At 34.8% G+C, this 11,493-nt stretch overlaps 1 long non-coding RNA gene across 1 annotated transcript; it reads right to left on the minus strand.

Annotated features, from left to right (window-relative positions):
• Positions 1-8,896: 8,896 nt before the first annotated feature.
• On the minus strand, positions 8,897-9,741 carry LOC112698152 (uncharacterized). Its single transcript, XR_003151397.2, has 3 exons — positions 9,617-9,741; positions 9,436-9,498; positions 8,897-8,986 (listed from the first exon to the last, which is right to left on the minus strand). It is a non-coding gene; the product is annotated as an uncharacterized lncRNA (long non-coding RNA).
• Between the last annotated feature and the right edge of the window lie 1,752 nt (positions 9,742-11,493).

An 11,493-nucleotide genomic window follows, 5' to 3' on the forward strand; every position in this document is an offset into this window, starting at 1 on the left:
TAGCCAAATCAATTGAGCCTCTTCTTTGGAAGTCTCCACCAACCTTAGCTCCAAGCCTCACCAAAGCTCCTCAAGCAACACCAATCTCCCAATCGTACACCAAAACCATCAAATGCACTAACATAACCAATATTACATACATACATCAACCTAGGGCTCATAAAGATGATAAATCACAAGGGTTTGAGCACTTCTTACCTCAGCCCATATGAAGTAGGGATAGAACCCACTTAGAATCCATGTTGGAGTATCCCTAAACACCCAAAATCACAAAATTTCAACACTAACTCCCCAAAAACGTGTAACAGTGGGAAATTTCGAAAACTGGGCAGAGATGAATGGAATACTCACCACAAAACTTAGATAGAATTGTAGAGGATGAGAAGAGCGATGCGTGACCGCAAACGGCTCGTCAATCGGAGCTTCGTAGCTCAAGTTATGGTGGTTTGAAGATCAAAGAGAGTTAGGTTTTCTCTCTTCTCTTCTCTCTTCTCAATTCAGCGCCCCACACACCTTCTTTAGGGCAAAATAAGCTGAAATACTCATAACTAATGTTTATATATGTTGGGTCTTGGGCCCACTTAGGCCCGGTTCACTTATTTTTGTCCGTTGGCCTAATTTTGGACCAAAACCTTTAAGATTAGCGCTCCAAATCGCACTTTAAATATTTCTACCTCCCCTAATCATAATTCCTTATTTCTTAATCTTATTTACTCATAATCAATTTTCTCAGCTGCAGTACCAGACAGGTCTCAGCCGGTACTGTCGGTCAAAATTTCACTGCGCGCTTTTACGCAGAAAACTATGTATTCCGACTCGGAAAAATTCACTGAATCCAAAATTCATATTTAAATCATCAAATTCCAATTGCCAAATATTCCAACCATATTCGCTCCTACTTAACTCATTATTTAATTAATTTCGGTTAGACCGAGTATTACAATATTTCTTCAAAAAATTCAGCCGACTATAGGGAAATCTCAGGTGAGTTACTTAAGCTAATTTCGAAGGTGCAAAATAAAAGTGATGCACAAGCGAGGCTTTCCCCCACGTCAGTGCTAATAGGTGATCCAGCTATTGTGAAGTCAAAAGGTGCTCCAAAAAAGGTTCCAACAGGCCAAAAGAGGCAAAAATGTTCACATTGTAAGTCAAGCATGCATTTCGTTAGGACATGTCCATTACTCGTCAAGGAGGACTCCCCCGCCGAATACTCAAATGCTGAAGATGAACCAATGGTATTAATATAATGCCTTTCTTAATTAGTTACTTTATGCTTACCTTTCACATTGAAGATCCTAATGATGTCAAACCAGAGGTACTTTTGTCCCCTTATTTGCTGAAATCCTCATTTTTTATAATGTTTAGTTTAATTTAACTTTGGTTAAAGGTTTCAGCAAGATTGAAAATAATATACATGCATTTCCTTTTGTTAAAGTCTTCACTTGATAAACAAGAATGTATACTTCAACCTGTATTGGAGCTAATTTAGCAAAATGTTATTGATTTCTGTATGACAAGTGCTTTTAATTAGTTATTTTTTTAACATTTGTCAAAGGTTATTATTGGTTTTCAAACCTTTTTCAGACACTTGTTATCTTGTATCAGATATTTTATTTGTGGGGGAAATAGATAGTAGCTTGTAACAAGGATATAATGTCTTTTGACAATATATTATTGGTGAAAAGAAATCTAATGGAAGACCTTTCAACATGTTTTAGCCTTTTAGTTCCTACAGACAGATTTTGATCAATCTTTTTATGTTTAGTTGCTATATTTTGAGCAATTTTTTAATTTTTTAACAGGTTGAAGAATGTGATGCCAATAAATAGACTCTCTCTCAGAACACAAAATCAGTAGAAAATACACCCGTGCACAATAACAATAACTTTAAAGTAAGAACTTGTTTATGTTATACCATTTATCAAATTTATTGTCATTTCAATTCAAATATGCAACATATTATTCTCGTAGTGCTTATATTATTTCTTATTATTCTGTTACAAAAAATTCAAGGGTGGTGGAAGTAAGAAGTCTGTATCTAAATTGACAGAGACACCAAAGATTAGAGCAAATGGCAAAAAAAGTCGACAGAAGGTAACATTTCGCATATCTAATAATTTATATTAGATAATTCAAGAAGGAAAATTAAAGTCTTAATTTGAATTTAAATTATTTTAATCCAATACCATAAGTGCAACTGAGAGATTAAGGGTGAGTGAGGTCAACACTTTGGGAAAAGTCTTACTCGCCTCTAGCTGACTAGTTTCTTTATTTATTTTTTTAAAATTTTGTATCGTAATTATTTAAAAATTATGATTTATGTTTAGACCGAAGAAATCATTCTAACTCAAGAGATATTAAAAGATAAGACCAACACATTAGGAATAGAAGTGGTAGAAGTTCCAGATGCAGCCATAACCAATAAACCAGGTGATGAGGATGCAGAAGCTGGTGAATTAAAAATTTATTAAAATGGTTACCTTGCAAGTATAGTTCTTAACTCACCGAAAATCTGCCTATCAATTTAGAAATATGTCACTGAAAGTTTAATTAAAATTACTGGGAGTTTTAAGTCCCAGGTCGTCTCCCAACGAGTTGCAGAAAAATGTGCTGTTTTATTAATCAGATATTCCAAAAAGTGTTGAGCTAAGTAAATTGGGATTTAAATTGAGGAATTTTAAATAATAAAAATAAAAGGCCTTGACTGGGAATTGATCGGTTAGAATCTCTATCATTGATGGTGTGATTGTAAGATTAATTTATAATTAATAGTTGTTCTGTTTGGTTATCCCTTACTAGGTAAGAGAAAGTCAAACAAGTGGAAATGCCAGATCTGTTCACAAGTTGCAACCCACTTAGTTCAAAGGGATTGGCGTCGGTGACAGGATAGCAATCCAACATTTAACCCAATTACAAATTTTATTTCAATCCTTCCAACTCAAGAGTTCCTTTTAATCAACTCCCCATCAAGTAATGAAACTACTCACGCATTGTAAATAAAGAATCCATGGCACATGAAAGGGAATTAAAAGAAGACATGATTATTGGAATGGAATTTAAATTAAAAAGAAATAATCCTTGCATTAATTAATCATAAAAATATCTGAATGACAAAATTGAACATAACAAAGAACATGGAAGAATAAAACCAAGTTAAGAGAACAAACTAGAGTGATGAAGTCTTGATGAGGAAAATAACTCTTCTCAATGTTCCAATGCTAAGATCAATTGAAAATTAAAATTCTAAAAACTAGAGAGAAAAACCTAAGAGAGTGAAAAACTAGATCTAAACTACTCCATGAATGTCTCTTGTTTCTGCATATTCTCTGACTCTAGTCTGCTGTTCTGGGCCAAAAACTGGGCCGAAATAGGGTCCAAAGTCGCTGGTTTCAGATTCTGCAGTTTATGTAGATCGCACATGTCACGCAATCGCGTCGTCCATGCAGACGCGTCGCTGGCGCTTTTCCTCTTCACGCGTTCGCATCGTCCACGCTACCGCGTTGCTTGTGATTTCCAATCTGCGCGGCCGCGCAAGCCATGCGGCCGCGTCACTGCGATTTGCGCTCCTTCACGCGGTCGCGTGAGCCATGCGACCGTGTCACTTTTCGCTGGTTATCTCCTCAAACTCTTGTGTTCCTTCCATTTTTGCTAGCTTCCTCTCCAATCTCCGTCTCATTCATGCCCTATAAAGCCTGAAACGCTTGACACACAGATTACGGCATCGAATGGAATAAAGGAGAATTAAAATTAAATAATTAAAGTCTCTAAGAAGCAATTTTCAAACATGTAATAAATTCAGGAAGGAAATCTAAATGCATGCTAAATTGATGAATAAGTGGGTAAGGATCACGACAAAACCACACAATTAAACACAATATAAACTATAAAATAGTGGTTTATCAACCTCCCCACACTTAAACATTAGCATGTCCTCATGCTAAATTGAAGGAGACAAGGAAATAAGTATGAACATGCAGGAACTCATGAAATGCAATGCAATCCTACATACATAAATAAATGCAACTATATGATTATTATCCACTTGATCAAAAGTAAATAAGTCCTTCAAAACAATTACAAATCAAATTCCACTAATTCTATCATCATATAATAAAACCGATAAAAGTGCAAGAAGATAGCTTATGAAGGCTGGAAACATGAAAATTCAAGCATTGAACCCTCACTGATAATGTATGTACGCTCTAATCTCTAGTGTATAGGGTAATCACTCTATTCTTCTCTAGTCATGCTTTCTAACTTTTGTTTTTCTCCTAACCAATCAACAACAGTTAATATACCAATGCAAACATCATGAGGTCTTTTCAGGGTTGTAATGGGGCCAAGGTGTAGGTAAGGATATACATATGGCTAAGTGAGCTTTATAAATTGAATCTTTAATTAACCTAAGCTCTCACCTAATATACATATATTCTATATACTTTTAAATTCATGCCTAGTTACCCATAATTCCCTTTTTCAACCCATACTCATGTTTCAACCTTGTATTTTAATTCTATCATATGTGCATTGATCTTTGAATTCTGAATTTAACATTGGGGTAATTTTGTCCCCTTATTTATTGAATATTTTTTTTTGAATAAATAAAGCTTATCAATGCACATAGATTTTTCATTCTTATATTTTCACATGAGCGGGTATCCAAATTTCCTTTAAATTTTCATGACACATTCCCTTAACAACTTCTGTTCCCACAATTTCCCATACTTAACTAGCACACACAATTCTATCTTAAGCTAACCAAAGATTTAATTTGGGATATGCAATTGTTTTTCACCTTAAGGTTAGTAATGTGGTGAAATATAGAACAAATGGGGTTTTAAAAGCTCAAAGTGGTTAACAAGGGTAATTGAAAAGGGTAGGCTTGATTTGGATAAGTGAGTTTAAACAAATAATGGCCTCAATTATGTGCAAGCATGTAAATATAATAAATTTTGGACATATAAGATAAAACAAAATATAGATTACAATCATAGAGAAGTAAACACACAAGAATAAAATAATTATGGTTAAATAGTGTAACCATACATAAAGGCTCAAACCTTTCACAGGTTGTGTGTTCTTTAGCTCAAACATCATGTTCCAAATACAATTCAAGCAGATTTATCATAAAAACTTTGAAAAAAATTAGTGAAATTTTGTTCCAAAGATAGATTTTTTAAAGAAACTTATTGTCTTTTCAATCAAGTAGAACATGCATGCAACTATCCTAACCTATGAAATTTATTCTATTCTATAAAAGAAAGAAAAAATCTAACTAAAATATCCTAATTATTGGTGTCAGAGAAGAGAATTTACCTCCGGAAGTCAGGTACTGACCGACCTCCCCACACTTAAGGCTTTGCACCGTCCTCGGTGTCATCTGTCAAGAACAGGGGTGGGCTGGTGGCAGTATCTCCACAGTCGGGACCAGTATGGCTCCCGGTGCTGGTAAAAGAAGTAGAGTCCAGGGTGTCCGAGTCTCTGAAGCGTCCCTTGAGTAGCTCCTTGAGGTGTTTGAATCGGCACTCGTTACGGCGCTCTCTCATCTTTGCTTTTTGTTCATGCCGATCCAACTTTTCAAGTATCTGCTGGAGCACTTTCTCAGTGGTAGATGCTTATGGTGTTGAAGAAGGAATATCTTCAACCGGCTCAGTAGGCTGGCTTGTAGTGGCTGCTGAAAGTCTAAGGTATTTCCCATTAGGGACATATTGATCATCCCGTGGAAGCATGACTTTGGTGTCCCCAGCTCTGCAAGAGTCCCCGGCAATGGCGCCAAAAATTGATGAGGATGCAGAAGCTGGTGAATTAAAAATTTATTAAAATGGTTACGTTGCAAGTATAGTTCTTAACTCACCGAAAATCTGCCTATCAATTTAGAAATATGTCACTGAAAGTTTAATTAAAATTACTGGGAGTTTTAAGTCCCAGGTCGTCTCCCAACGAGTTGCAGAAAAATGTGCTGTTTTATTAATCAGATATTCCAAAAAGAGTTGAGCTAAGTAAATTGGGATTTAAATTGAGGAATTTTAAATAATAAAAATAAGAGGCCTTGACTGGGAATTGATCGGTTAGAATCTCTATCATTGATGGTGTGATTGTAAGATTAATTTATAATTAATAGTTGTTCTGTTTGGTTATCCCTTACTAGGTAAGAGAAAGTCAAACAAGTGGAAATGCCAGATCTGTTCACAAGTTGCAACCCACTTAGTTCAAAGGGATTGGTGTCGGTGACAGGATAGCAATCCAACATTTAACCCAATTACAAATTTTCTTTCAATCCTTCCAACTCAAGAGTTCCTTTTAATCAACTCCCCATCAAGTAATGAAACTACTCACGCATTGTAAATAAAGAATCCATGGCACATGAAAGGGAATTAAAAGAAAACATGATTATTGGAATGGAATTGAAATTAAAAAGAAATAATCCTTGCATTAATTAATCATAAAAATATCTGAATGACAAAATTGAACATAACAAAGAACATGGAAGAATAAAACCAAGTTAAGAGAACAAACTAGAGTGATGAAGTCTTTATGAGGAAAATAACTCTTCTCAATGTTCCAATGCTAAGATCAATTAAAAATTAAAATTCTAAAAACTAGAGAGAAAAACCTAAGAGAGTGAAAAACTAGATCTAAACTACTCCATGAATGTCTCTTGTTTCTGCATATTTTCTGACTCTAGTCTGCTGTTCCGGGCCGAAAACTGGGCCGAAATAGGGTCCAAAGTCGCTGGTTTCAGATTCTGCAGTTTATGCAGATCGCGCATGTCACGCGATCGCGTCGTCCATGCAGACGCGTCGCTGGCGCTTTTCCTCTTCACGCGTTCGAGTCGTCCACGCTACCGCGTTGCTTGTGCTTTCCAATCCGCGCGGCCGCGCAAGCCATGCGGCCGCGTCACTGCGATTTGCGCTCCTTCGCGCGGTCGCGTGAGCCATGCGACCGCGTCACTTTTTGCTGGTTATCTCCTCAACTCTTGTGTTCCTTCCATTTTTGCTAGCTTCCTCTCCAATCTCTGTCTCATTCATGCCTTATAAAGCCTGAAACGCTTGACACACAGATTACGGCATCGAATGGAATAAAGGAGAATTAAAATTAAATAATTAAAGTCCCTAGGAAGAAATTTTCAAACATGTAATAAATTCAGGAAGGAAATCTAAATGCATGCTAAATTGATGAATAAGTGGGTAAGGATCACAACAAAACCACACAATTAAACATAATATAAACTATAAAATAGTGGTTTATCACCAGGATTGTCACAATATCCTGCATCATTATCCAGTGGTCCATCCTTATCAACCTTATAATGGAGTCCTCCCTATTCCTTTTCATCATGTTCCAAATGGCATGGCGTACTTCAACCAATATCCTTCTACTACTAGAATTACATCATATCCTCAGTTTTTCCATGTCTCGTCGTATTCTAGTGGACCCAGTAATAGCAATACATGGGCTGGACTTTTGAATGGTGTCATCAACAACAGAAAGCCATAGTTATAATCTATATATTATATTTTTAATTTATGCATGTTAAAATTGCTGATTATCTCCCTTTCAAGTGCTTGTGCTATCAATTTATAAACATTAGGGGTGGTTCATAAGGCTGTATCATTACAAATGTTGACGACGTTATTTTTATTGTGTTATTGACGCTGATTTTGAATAAAATATTGTTCTGTTAATGTATTTATTTCTTCATTTTACTACCTAGTCGGTCTCTTTTTTTTAGTAGTATGTTGTGGCTGTTCTTGGATTGATCATGTCAATGAACAGTGGGTGATCATTCTTCAATGAGTTTTTCAATACGGAGCACTGGGGAATGTTGTTTAGCAAGGACATCCGATTCACCAGAAAATAGTTTCTTAATTCAACTTCATAAGGCTGCTGTGGTGCTAAATTTGGAAGAGTATATTTGCAGGTTAATAAAAAAATCAGAAACATGGCTTATGATATACTTGTCCAAATTGGCCATGTACTTAGAGATGAGGAGAGAGGCGGGAACAGAGAAAAATTACGTGTTTATACTTGTCCAAATTGGCCATGTACTAAAGATGGTCTAGCTTAAGTGTTAAGAGCACTTTTTAATACCTGGTATATATAATTGATGTCATTGTAGAATTAATAGTTTAAGTAAGTAAATTTCGCTGCTTCTCTTCCTGTGGCATTGTCTCACCGCACCTTGCTTATTGGTGTTAAGTGTTCTTTATAAAATTTGAGAGCTTTGTGGAATTCCATTGTTTAAAAATGAGTTTGGTGGAATGCATTGGGTTCTTGTGCAATTTGGAGATATTGATTCATTAACTATGTTTCTTTCAGTACTTCTTTATTGAAACCACTAAGCTTAGATACAACTTCATTAAAACTATTTTTAATCTCTCACTCTCAACTTTGAAATCATGCAGTCTTATGATGAGCTATCATGAAGGCAGGCATGCTCAGATATAACATAACTTTCAAATTACAACTAATGAGTACGCAAATCTATACTAATACTTTTGACTAAAGATTTTACCATCCATAATGACTTGCAAATAATATAAAGTTGGATTTTGAATTAAATTACTCCAAATATATTTATATTTATTAACAAAGCAAGCCTATTACTACTACTACTATACTATAGTACAATTCATGTAAGGATGATATACACAAGCATTCTTTTTTCTTTTCTTTTTTTCCCTACAGAAATACATACTTAAATATAACACCATCTCAAATCCTAGGGATAGGGAACTGGAGATTTCAGCTCCAAAACACAGTTTCCATTGATTGCACCATGCACTCTAAAACTGTTTAGTTAGATTAAGGAAGTGCTCGTTGATTGCTTTGTAGAAAACTTTAGATGCTAATTTGCATGCCATTCCTAACCTCTGTGTCCCTGAAGGTGAGATATATCACACTTTGCTCCATCTGAGACAAATATGTCATCATCTTCAATGCCAAGATCACGGTAAAATATTTAATCAATTGCACTTCTTAATGGCTGCATAGATAAGAGATGGCCTGAATTCCAAGCATCATAAATTTTCATGTGGAAAATAGTTAGCAACAAAGAAAAAATAAATTAGAATTAAAAAATGAAGGAAAAAAACATAATAGATTTAAAAAATGATGTAACTATATTTTTCAATTGTGAATTTGTTCAGTTGAGAAATTTGTTTTACACTAAAATTTCAGTTGAGAAAATGCATATACTATGCAACAAACAAACATATGAGGATGTGGTTGGAGGCTCCTAGACAAAGATGTCAAAATATCTTTCCAGAAATTCTACAAGGATAAAAAAGGGCACCACTTATTTTCCAGTTAGCATTGCAATGAATTATGTTTACAATTGAAACTAGGACAAAAGAGTAAAGTAGGTATGGAAGGATACAAGAATGAAAAATGGGCAAAGCAAAAAAAGCTCTAGAAGATGTCAATGCAACATACCTTTTCACCTTGTTCAGCTCCATAACCACTATATCCTTCTACGGTTGATAATGCATGTGATCTCTGATAAATAGAAAACAAGATATGCTAATCAGTTTTTATGAGAGGGAGCAAAACATATATTAGTGCTCAAAGTCTACACTTGAAAAATATAGAAGCTTCATTCACATTGAAGTTTTACCTTTGACATTGCAGAAGTTATGGCATCAGGAATGGGTTCAGTAGTATCACCAATTCCAAGGTTTATTACTTTGGCATCAGGGTACTTAAGCAAGTGTGCATTCCTTCTTCTAGCAATCCTTTTTTTTTTCAAAAATAAAAAATAAAAAATATGCACAGCAAAGGAAACAGCCAAACAGGAAAAGTGAAAAGTGAGGGAAAAAGTAGTTGCATGTCATATGACAAAGCAATGTCAAAGGTTGAAAGAAAGAGAAGGATATTCACTTCCACATTTATTACATAATGTATATGAATAATGATTGAGTAAAATGACACAAATCCCGCAACTTATTCCTTTTTGCCTCTCTAGTGATAGATAAACAAATCTCAGTAATGAAGTGCTTTGTTAAGAAGAAGACATAAGTTCACTCAGTCCTAAGAATACATAAGTCAAGCACTTTAATCAAACAAACAGGAAGACATAAGCATGCAAGAGAGTTAGAGATCATTTGATTTCCATTTATAAGCTGCAACATATACTATGATAAAATCTTTGCAAAGAAATTCTTCAGGAACATAAATTTTTCAACCAAAAGAAACATAAACCAAATAAGCTCTTTTACAAAAGTAGCATAAACTCCCAAGCTCTACTTTAATAAGATGATCACATGGGTGAAACCCGCAACACTTCAAATTCACTGTAGACAACAAAAACAATAAAAAAATGCATAAAAGATAGGTACCAAAGAATAAAATGTAACAAGTATAACTTTGACATTAACTTGGAGACGGTCTCAAGAAATATGCTAGAACGTACTGGATGCGACTTCCTTCCTATCGCACTCACCTGATTATAATGAAAGTTATACATGTTATGTTGCTATAATTTGCATTCATGCATAAAACTTAGGGTGAGTATGTTAACATAATCAAGATAGGGGAGAATGTTTCATAGATGATATTTGTGTATAAAATTTTAAATAAGTTGTCACGCAAGAAAAGAGAGATGATTTATTTTCCTAAAGAATTTGCTAAAAATCCCCCCTAACAACTAAACGACAGAAGAAAAGGAGCACATTGATATGCTGCGTATAATATATTTATTGCCTAAAATTTGCATAACACAATGTGTTCTCCTCATCCTAGGCTTTTTTAACCCATTTTAAATTTTTACTTCTTACTACTCACACTTAACATACTCCACTTAAGTACCACATTTGCCGATTCAACTTACCCTTTCAGCATTTCCTTCATCATCAATACTAGCATTGTCAACACCTTCATCTTTTCCTTGCATTACATTTCTTATCATGCCAAGCACAGTATCTTCGGGTTTCAAAGCCACCAGTTTGGCTAAGAAGTTCACCTACATCGACAAAAGTTTTAAAAATCAAGGTTCTGAAAACTGAACCGGTTATCGAATCGTTCTAGTTACCGGTTTACTAGTTTACAGGTTCAACCGTGGTTAAATCGAAATAACGGTTTTATAATAAATAATAAATAAAATATAAATAAAAATAATAAAATATAATTATTATTTCTATACCAAAAAGAAGAATCGTTGATGTTAGCAAAAACCATCCAGCTTTATGATGTTTCGGTGCTGGAATTCTATCAATGCTTTAATCTCATTTTCAAATGCCTTCCAATTGAACTTATCATCCGCGTCTGATTCCATGTGAAGTTTTTTTCACAACAACAACCGTACCTGAAGGCAACTCAGCGTTGTAAACAGATCATTGCCCTCCAATGCCAATGTGATATTTGTCATCAAAATTATTGGCAGCTTTAATGATGGTTTCAAATGCCATTTTTCCATCATGACTCCATATGAAAAATTGTTCTTCTGGTTGTATTTCTTTGAAACACCAATCACACAAAGTGTTAGTGCTAATAATC

Source organism: Arachis hypogaea, chromosome 6, assembly GCF_003086295.3.
Source record: "Arachis hypogaea cultivar Tifrunner chromosome 6, arahy.Tifrunner.gnm2.J5K5, whole genome shotgun sequence".
Lineage (NCBI taxonomy): Eukaryota > Viridiplantae > Streptophyta > Magnoliopsida > Fabales > Fabaceae > Arachis > Arachis hypogaea.